Source organism: Carcharhinus amblyrhynchos, chromosome 6, assembly GCF_965287045.1.
Source record: "Carcharhinus amblyrhynchos chromosome 6, sCarAmb.v2.hapA, whole genome shotgun sequence".
Taxonomy (NCBI): domain Eukaryota; kingdom Metazoa; phylum Chordata; class Chondrichthyes; order Carcharhiniformes; family Carcharhinidae; genus Carcharhinus; species Carcharhinus amblyrhynchos.
This window is the reverse complement of record NC_137329.1, coordinates 38,171,953-38,182,695: the sequence shown is the minus strand read 5'-3', so window position 1 is coordinate 38,182,695 and position 10,743 is coordinate 38,171,953. Positions and strand designations below refer to the sequence as shown.

The following is a 10,743-nucleotide window of genomic DNA, read 5'->3' as shown; positions in this document are numbered from 1 at the left end:
ACTGGTGTGTTGTCTATTTGTTTAAAGTAGAAAATATTCCGCTTTGAACAGTCTGAATAACTGACAGGTAGTGATGATCTTGAAAGTCCGCCTGCATTGCAATGTAGACTAAGCTGGCAGTATTTAATGGTGTAGGTATGCGCAGACAGGCGCAATGCCCATCCCTGCACCAGGTTTCAGGGACATAGATGCAGTGCTGGAAATCTATGCAATAGAACTGGACAGAAGAGGTTGCACAGGGGCCAGCAGTCTCTCAAGAACCGACCGCAGAAGAGATTGGAGGCTGGTGCTCAAGGGAGGCCAATTTCTGGTGTCTTAAGTGGAGGTCCTGTCAGCAGTACCAGAAACATTAATGACCACAGGCAGGTGGTTAAAGTCAGTGAATGAATGTACCTTCATTGGACATCTCATGCTCCCTCTTCATCAGCCTCTCATCCTTCTGAATGTACCATCTCCCGATACTTAACGGCCAGAAACCCTTGGCACTCAAGATGCTCATTTAACATCCAGATATTCCACCTCACATCCTACATATTCCAATGATGCCAACTTCACACTCAAGTCCTATTGCATCGAAATTCCTCCCACTATTCATCTGTGGAAAGTACATCACCCAAATACATTGCAACACAATCATCCATCTCTCTTGCAGGACACAGTAATCTGCCCTAACTCCCCTCGCCCTCAATAGAAAGGAGCAGAGCAGAACCACTGGGGAACAAGAATATCTGCATCTACTGAGCCTTAGAGGGGGCTGTGCATTATGTGGACAGCAGTGACAGAGCCCAAGATAGGCAGAGCAATTGAATACATTGGGGATGACAGGACGTTCCTCCCTTATGCACTTTACAATTCCCAGCTTACCTTTATTCTGAAATCCGGCATGGTTGAAAAAATTGCAAATGCTGTCACCCTAGACTCTTTATTTTACACCCAACAATCCTGCCACAACTTCTTCACCCCAAATTTCCCCTTCTGATTTTCAGCTTTGAGCCATCTGCCCAGTTACAGTGCCCTAGGAGGGAGGTAAGAAGGCAACACCACACCATTGATTAGAAGATCCCAACGCTTGATCTGACAATCAGCCAACAGATCAGATATGGGTACTGCAAATGCCTTAGATGCCATGAAGAGTCAGGATCTGCACATGGTGCGTCACCAGGTACAAATCGGCTGAAGCCGCACCGGAGGAATGGTGAGTGCCAGTTCACTGGCAGGTAAGAAACTTTGATGCAGAGGATTCAAATAGGGGGCATATAGGAGGATGCTGATGAGGCCGTGCATTGAGGTGCTGGGCGGATTCAAAACAGAAAATGCTGGAAAGACTCAGCACCAGTGGAGAGAGAAAAACAGAGCTAATGATTCGAGTGCATGTGACTTCTTCAAGGCATCAATGCTGGGTGCATTTTTTGGCCTGTCAGACAGCCTTCTGTCACTGTCAAGGAGCATGTTGGAGCCCAGCCTGAGCATGGCAGAGGGTGTTGTGCAGAACTTTCCTTCTCTGCAGCCTCTTCTCCATTTGCCTGATGAGTTGTAGACCCAGAGGCACTGCAGCTGCAGCCCGCATTAGATTTCCCGAAGTTCAGTGCTCACGTAGGATTTGAGGGCAAGGGTAGTTAGGCCAGGTCTGGTCTGAGTTGGGGGTTTCTGCATGAGCTCAGGACTACACCAGGCTGAGAGCAGTTAACAGGTACAGACGGGTATGTAGGGATCCAGATGTCCTCGATGCATGGTTCCCATAGAATCAAAAGGTCAGGCCTGAGATAGGACACAGGGAGGAAACAACACCTTTATCATTCAGGTGCCTGAAACTGATATGGATCAGGTTAGCTGCAATACGTCAAAGAGTCAATAGAAGAAGTCCAGCAAAGCCCCCCTGCCCCCACCCCACCTCCCGCCACCCCGCCCGAGGTCACCTCTTTTCTTCCAACTCAAACCCCTGACAGACATGCCCCCCAAGCAAGACATAAAAGTTTAAAAATGACCATTTATCCTTTAGCTCCCCCTCAGATGCCTTGCTCCAGGTTCCCACTTTTCAAGAGTAACACCAACTTACATCCCCATGACGAGGGTGGGTGAATATTGCCTGTCCACTGCATCTGGAATCAGTCCTCTAATTGGGGGGTTGGGAGGAATGGCATCACCCCCCCACCACAAATAGTTGAACCTTGCCAATGAGGTTCTCCCTAGGGCCCACCCCAGCATTGCACCCTGACACAAGATGGCACTGTCTGGCTGCCTCTTGCTGGTTGGCACTGCTGAATTGGCACAGTGCATTTCCAGGGTACTGCCCAGCTTCGTCCCTCTCCCCCGGGGGCTATAACAACCTTTGCATCCCTGAGGGACCCCTCAACAGGTTTATGCCTGGCCAAACCTGTTGAGAACCTTGTTGACATAACGCCGTATCAGTGAGGTATGATAATTTAGTGAGGGGGATAATTTGGTGAGGGAGGTGTATATAATTATATTTCAATTTATTAAAACCTATTAAAATCGGAGTCTCACCCACTGTGGACATGAACCTGATTATGTCACTGGCAAGGATTGGGGAAAATTGGAGGTCACAATCTTACCAGAAAGATTTCCAATTTCTGGTTTTCGCTGGAGTTTGAGCCCCCTCTGGTGATTTGTTCACATAAAAGGTGGGCTCTAGATCCAATCCATAGAGTTGGAAGGAGCTTATACCTAAAAGTCACACCCAGATGGCCAGTTAAAAGTTGATTATATCTTCAACAATTGACCAAATCACCTCTCTCTCTGTTGACAACAGAATATCAGTGACTGTCTTGTAAACAGTGAAGTTTCAAAAACATATGCTTTGTTGGGCTGGATCCTTACTTTCCGATGTTCTCCGGCTGAATTTGCTTTCATGTTCACTTTGTTGGCAATTTTCCAGATATGAAGCCTACTTCATTCGTTGGCTAGTGATTGGTTGCGCTTATAGGTTTCAGGACACTGACACGGGTAGGTATTCAGATCTTCAAGGTCTGTTTTTAGTCTTTTTTAAAATAATATTTCTTTGTTCTTTCCTGACAACACATTTCTGCTCCCATGTGGGAAAATTCGTTCACATGATACCCACAATCCAAAAACTTGAGCAAAACAAATTGTTTCCCACCAGCCCTGTTCTGGCACAGGAGTTAGCACACTGCCTCACAGCGCCAGAGGCCGAACATTTCCAGCATGGGTCATGACATGACTGTACAGAGTCTGCATATTCTCCCTATGCCTGCATGAGTTTCTTCCGGCTGATCCAGTCTCCTCCCACGGTCCAAAAGATATGTTTGTTCAGTGCGTTGGCCATGCTAAACTCTCCCTGAGTGTTCGTGAGCAGTGTGGCAACTAGGGGATTTTCACTGCAGTGTGAATGTAAGCCTACTTGTGACACTAATAAATAAAATAAAGCATGATGGATTCTTTTAGTCAAGCTTAATCTCATCATGGTTAGATAACTTGCACAGGTTTCAACCATAAGTTGTGGTCCTTCTTTCTGCAGATTTCATATCCCATCAGTTACCTTTCATCAGAAATTCAGAAATAAACTTTGAATGATCTTGCCCTCAACTTAGGCTGAGTGTTTGCTAAAGTTATTGGAAATCTAGAGGCTGCTTAAGAATCCCAGTAATTTAGCATAACCTTGATACAAATTATATCAGTACATTAAGTAATGAGATAAGTATATGTGTACTTTAAAAATTGAAGTTGATTGTTCATAAGTGTGATTGACCTTGAACATCTGGTAGGCAAAATCATAGAATCATAGAACCCTACAGTGGAGAAAGAGGCCCTTCGGCCCATCAAGTCTGCACCGAATGCAATCTGACCCAGGCCCTACCTCCATATCCCTACACATTATATCCACCAATCCCTCTAATTTGCTCATCCCTGGACACTAAGGGGCAATTTCTTAGCATGGCCAATCAACCTTGGACTGTGGGAGGAAACCAGAGTACCTGGAGGAAACCCACTCAGACATGAGGAGAATGTGCAAACTCCACACAGACAGTGACCCGAGCCAGGAATCTAACCCAGAACCCTGGAGCTGTGAAGCAGCAGTGCTAACCACTGTGCTACCGTGCCGCCCCAAAATGGGAGATTGTTTTCACTGAAACTGCTATTTCCAATGTATTACAGAAAACCACTAAAGATTGTACCAACATGTAAAGCACAAGTGTGGTCTGGTTTAGTTCTGACAACTTTAAATCAATGGCAGTATTGGAAAGCATCAAAAGTGGGTCAGAGTCACTGAACCACTTTATGTGGCCAAAGGAAATAGAATGGTATTACTCCTGTCACTCAATAAATGACAAAATTTAACAGTGTTTTCAGACAAACTCTTTCAGTGTTAACTCAGAATCCGAGAACATTTTCCATAACTAAAATAAACGTGGACCTAACACATTCACCCTGGTAAATGACATATAACCAATTAACTATTGTTATTGCCAACATTTTGGTCTTTTATTATTTTGCATCTTGCTTCCTGATTTACTTCACTGAAATGTGGTGTCAAATGACTTCCAAAACACTAGGAGCACATTTTTGTTCTTGCTGAACTGGAATAAGGGCAGAATGAACTAATGGAGAAGAGTTTAAATATTAACTAAGGCGTTCACTGGCTGATTTGAATATCGCTTCGCTTGTGTTCATCCCTGTTTGGTTCTCAAGGACAGAGTATGGCTGACAAGATGAGTGAAGACTCTTTTTTCCAGTACTCTTAAGTTCACAGGTAAAGTAAATGGACTTTCTACATTCCTAAACTTAAAATTTGATTTAGCATGTTTTATTGCCTGTATATGAATCTAAACCAAGATTATGGAAACTTGTTGCCAGAGACCAAACCACATAATGTTGATTGCTAATCTGTTTACTTTTCGTAGCAATGTTAAGTTCTAATGTAGGTAAAAGGCTGTTTTGACAATAATGAGTCTATTTTGCTAAAACACTCAAGTAATTTTTCTTTTTCTTTTGATTCATTATTAATGTTTTTATATGTTTAAAATTTAAGCATTTTTGTTCAAGTGAGCCTGCCTAATTGCTTCATCAGTCTGCTGTCGCACCTTTCTGGATTTTGTTTTTGTGGTTACCTGCAGTACTTGGCATATTGGAATTGGTATGACCTCGTAAGTAGAATAAATGGTGATTTACAGGCTCACTTATTGCTCAGTGAATTTATTCAGCTCCATCTTACAGACCAAGAAATTTGAAGCTCGCTTTGTGCTGTTAAAGCTGCTACAACTGGTCTCAGTATCTTGATTTGGGAAGGAGAAAATCATTATGCTTTCCCATTCTTGGCTATAATCCAGCCATTGCCACTAGAATTTGATTTGGATGTTGAATTAGTCCTGAATCAGGCTTGATTTAAAGTTTATGTTAATTTTTTATTAGTGTCACAAGTAGGCTTACATTAACACGACAATGAGGGTACTGTGAAAATTCCCCAGTTGCCACACTCCAGTGCCTGTTTGGGTGTACTAAGGTAGAAATTAGCATGGCCAATACACCTAACCAGCACATCTTTTGGACCCACTCACCTAATGAAGGAGCAGCGCTTCAAAAGCGCGTGATGCCAAGCAAACCTGATAGACTTTAACTTGGTGTTGTGAGACTTCTTACTATCTGTTGGATTGTGGGAGGAAACTGGAGGAAACCCAGCAGACATGGGGAGAAGGTGTGGATTCCACACAGACAGTGACCCAAACTGGGAATTGAACCCAGGTCCTTGGTGCTGAGGCAGCAGTGCTAACCATTGCGGCTGTTGATTAACTCCTTAATTTGACTGATGTCAAAGCTCACATGTGAATAATGACCACTTAGAAGTATCAGAGGGTGATAGCTGTGTAACAATAAATAGTCATTGGCCCGCTTTCTCAACCTTACCCCTCACCTGAGGTGTGGTGATCTTCAGGTTCAACCAATCAGCTCTCCCCCTCAAAGGAGAGAGCAGCCTATGGTCATTTGACATTATGGCAGTTTTACTATTAAATAATTATTGCCACAGGGAAAGGAAAGAAGATTGTTGACTAAAGAAACAGAAGTACAAAAACACAGATTTCACTGCTTTAATGTTCACTATTGAACGTAAGCAGTTTCTGAAACAATGTTATTTGTACATTGTTCTGAAATACAGAAAGCTATTTCATAAGTTCTGAGGTCTTGCTAATACTTGAACTGCCTTAAGCTGAAGTTCATTCAAATGTCATTTAGGTAATGATATCTCTTATGTATGTTTTAACTTCATGTTGAGAATCAAGAGCTGCACCTCTTGTATATTCTGGAGAAGTCAAATATTTAACATAGATTCTTGTCTTAATGCCAAGATATAAATCAACAAGTAAGTTATGCATTTTGTAGCTGCTAAGTCAGATGTTTGCTCGGCCCTTTTTTCATTGTACTTCTGGCTGGCTGGAGTTGGTAAGTTAAAACAGCAAATTTTAATATACAAAGCTTGCTGAAGTTTGTTACTTGCAACAAAGTGTGCAAAAGTAAACTTTCAACTATCCGTTGTTTCCTGATGGGCAGCGAATGAAAGGATGAACACTCTTAAATCAATTGCTTGACCAGGGGACAAAGCTGGTGAGCGAATACAGTCGTGATAGGGAAACGGAACTTGGGCAGTAGAATTTTCAATCACCTCAAATTTATGGAGGATAGAATGTGGGAGTGTGTTGGAATAGCCAGGTGTAGAAGTAATGAAGGAATGAATGAGGATTGCAGCAGTAGATGAACTGAGACAGAGGTGAAGTCTGGGAATGTTATGGTGGTGCAAATAGGCCAGTTTTGGCAATGGTATTAATATGATGTTAGAAGATCTTTTTGGAACACCAAGTGTGACAAATTTGTGAACTGACTGGCTTAACTTCAGACTGTTGCCAGCCAGTAGGATGGAAGTATAGCCAGAGAATGGAGTTTAGACAGTGGATCAAAAATAATGGTCTTGGTTTTCCCACTGCTTAATTGGAGGACATTTCTTCTCGTTTGGCACTGAACATTGGATGAGCATTTAGATAACTATACATCAATGTAGGAGTGGTGGAAGATGGTGGTGAGGTAGAGTTTGGGTGTCATGAGCATTCTGTAAAAACTAATGCTGCGCCTACAGATGATGTCAGCAATGGTAACATATAGATAAGAAAAGAAGAGAGGGCCAAAGATAGATCTTTGGGGGACATGAAAGATAATGTCAAGAAATCAGGAAGAGAGGGCATTACCAATGATTCTCTGGCTGTGATTTGATAGATAAGAACAGAGCCATGTGAGAGTTGGTCCCACCCTGCTGGATGACTGTGGAGAGGCATTAGAGGGAAGTGAGGTGGTCAATGATTTAAAAGGCAGCATTTATGTCAACAAGAATGAGGAGGGAAATTTTAACCTTTGTCACAGCCATAGATGTCATTTGTGACTTTGATAAGAACTATTTTGATTTATTTAATCAGTTCATTATGCCAGTTCACTTTATCCCAGAGAAGAAAGGCCTGTGTTGAATTCTGAGAGATTAAGGCTCTCCTCTGTGATGGTGGATTATGAAGCCTGCCATGAGCTGAATATAGATCTTTTCGTATGTCTGAGGGAAAACTGAGAACAGATTAACATGGTGTTATTGTGCTGGATTGATCTAAGGCCATCCTGCTGTATGTTCTTGCTACCTAAGATTGCCTTGCTAAGATACCTCTTGATGGAACCATTGAAGGAGAAAGAAGATATGGAAGGCAACTTTTTGCTGGTTTAAGAAGATGTTTATGCCACTCTCATACATGAGATCATTTCTTCAATTCCATATCAACCACCTTATTAACAGTGATGTCTATATCTTCCTTATTTCTCTTAAAAATACACCATCATCTGCAGACCCTTCTCTTTAAGTAATTCAACAAGCTTCCTGTTCATGTAACCTGGTAAAGGCAACTTCAAAATCTTTCCAAGGTCAATTAAACCTAATTTTGCAAATACTGAAAATTTAGGCTTGCACACTTAGCTCCAAATAGTGTGTGGTGGCTAGTGAACCATGCAATGTTAGCCTGACTCCTGTTTTCAATCAGTGTAGGTGTGGAGAGGGTTTGGCATATTTAGTTAAGAAATGCAAATTAAGGTGAGGAAATAGCTGGAAGGACTTCAGCTCATCATTAAAGTAGGTTATTGTATTGGTAAAATGTGAACATATTGCCAAGTGGTGACAATAAAAGTTAACTCAGTGATTTCCTGCCAGTAATATCATAGAAATCATAGAAACCCTACAATGCAGAAGGAGGCCTTTCAGCCCATCGAGTCTGCACTGACAACAATTCCACCTAGATCCTATCCTTATAACCTCATATATTTACCAAGCTAATTCCTCTAACCTATGCATCCCGATTTACTAAGGGGCAATTTACCATGTCGCCAATGTACCTAACCCACAATTACCTGATTTTCTTTGTGATGAAGTTGAACATTTATCCTTCTGTTTCCAATGGCACAATGGAGACACTTCTCTTTTTGATATTGAAGAGTTGGTGGTTCTGCTGCAGGAGAAAAAGAATGTGCCTTTTTCTTGGACTGAGGGCTACAGTCCAGTGAAAATATAGATAGCAGCTAAATGGAGGGACATTGGCACTGCTCGGGTGTCAGGACACAGTGCTAGGAAACCTGCCAAGTCCCTCACCGCCCAGGGGCTATACTTACCTCTGTGCCCCCGACATGGCCACCATGACTTGTTTTCATTTTCAAAAACCGTGGTGATTCCACCAATGTGACAAGAGCATTTAACGATGCTGGAAGCTATGGTGTTAAGCCATATTATGATATTTAAATTCATCCAAATTCGTCGGAATCAGGTTTGTGCCCTCTCCCCACTACAAATGCCATTATAGCCCTCTCGCAAGATTTAGGAGCCATGAGCAGGATTTGCACCTGTGGCAAAGGGGCCTGCAGAATCATGTCCTTTATTGGGAACTGTCATACTCTCTTTGAGGTACCATTTCTCAACATAATAGATACCCTTTCAATTGCATGGTCTTGCATGGCACACCTTTGTTGATGGTGGGAGTAGCAGCTGGAGGTAGCAGCTTAAGAAAAGCAATTAGATGGTGATGTGTACAGCTGAGGTGCTTCCTTACTATTGGGAACCTTCTTGATTCATTCAACAGCCATGGATGTGGAAGATAGCTCTGCTTTCACAATTGCCATCTGCCTAGTATTTAAACTTCTTTAAATTATGCAGTCACTATGGATCACTACATGAGAAAAGATCACAATTACTTTCTGGAGTCCTGCCACCAAAATCGCATGATAGTTCCATTATCCAACAGACCCTCACACAGGCTTTGGGATAGTGATTCACTTGGCCTAAATGCTTCAGAGATCATTACAATCACTATTGTTGACCTTTCAAGAATTTGCTTTTGGAATCTCACTTATTCAGTACTTTTGGAATCCCCAAACAAGTATCCATGGTAACCACTTCCTCCTCAACTGAAGTGAGCACCTGGAATGGGAGCGGAAGTGAAAAGTCATCAAAGCACAGAGGCCCTGCCACAATACAGTGTTACTTTGGCCTTCGTGCTACTGATTTAAATTTTTAAAATCTGTTATGTTTCTTTTCCAATTCATCATATAAAACTGGGAATTGCACCACTGTCACCTCACTACACCCCTTCCATTCAAGTTCACACCTAAATGGTATCTCGAGGAATTGGTGTCAAAGATGGGAAAAAGTGCTTTCTTCCCCAGCAGTTACATTACTCAATTTTCTGTCCATAAACACTGTATTCTGTTATGAATGTAAGCTTTCACAAGAAGGTTATTTTTTCACCATCTCTATTAATGCAAGAAAGCACAGGGACTGGTGTGAAGTTTTATTGGACTCTGCCCAGTGAAAAGCTGAAGTGACCTAGTTATCATGGAGATATATGACCCATGTCAAATGCTATTGAAATCCAGTGCTTTGCCATTGATTGAATGACAAACTCAGAGGTAATCTGATTAAAAAACACTGGACAGGGAGAGAAAGAAAGAGAATGTGTCCCAGAATGAGAGAGAGAGAGGGAGAGAGAGATAGGGAAATGACAGGAGTTGCAATTAGCTGGGGGAAAGGCTGCCCTCTGTTAGCTACCAGGCAGAATGCTGCTATAAGCCTGTACTCTGGGTGAAGAGAACAAATTTGAAGAAATTTAAGGGCACTGGAAGATTTGCCTTGATAAATCTGGGATAGAGAATCACCCGAGTGAACTTTGCTGCTGGAAGTTGTTTGGGAATTCTCGGAAGGCTGAGGGACATGATCTTTGATTGTTATTGATTGTTATAACACAGCAGCACAGCAGTACTGAGCCCAAATTGGGGGTAACTTTGGACTGGTGCCTGTAAACACCCCAATACTATAGATGGTGTGTTGCAAAGCAAAAATGCAATGTTGGTTTTTGAGTGTGTTAAAACCTAATAAGGGGTATCTTTTCTGAACTTTAGAGTATTGGCTGCCTCCTAATTAATGTTTAGTGGATGTTAATTTTAATTTGTTCCTGCAGTAAAAATCTTAAAACTTGAAATCTTGTGCTTTAAGTCGGTTACTGGGAATTCAAATCTTTTCAAAGAATTATTGGTCTACAGGATCATAATTCACTAAAGAAAAAGACTTCCTTCTATGCTGTAAGACTGTGAAAAGAGACCTTTAGTACAAACACCTGTATGTGGCTTTGTTGTGAATATGGAGCCAACTTCTGTCCGTGTTTATTTCTAGCACTGGTTGATATAGATCACATACCAAATAGC

The 10,743-nt window shown here is 42.0% G+C and overlaps 1 protein-coding gene across 3 annotated transcripts in view; it reads left to right on the top strand.

Moving 5' to 3' along the window:
* Window positions 1–4,602: 4,602 nt before the first annotated feature.
* The window catches only part of syt19 (synaptotagmin XIX), a 55,447-nt gene continuing 49,306 nt past the window's right edge, over window positions 4,603–10,743 (top strand). Inside the window, exon 1 of one of the 3 annotated variants that reach the window (XM_080190245.1) lies at window positions 4,603–4,729. The gene's annotated coding sequence lies outside the window, so the exon portion shown is untranslated. Of the gene's footprint in view, window positions 4,730–6,395; window positions 6,415–10,743 lie in introns of those variants that run through there. The other 2 variants (XM_080190241.1, XM_080190243.1) reach the window with 2 other exon arrangements.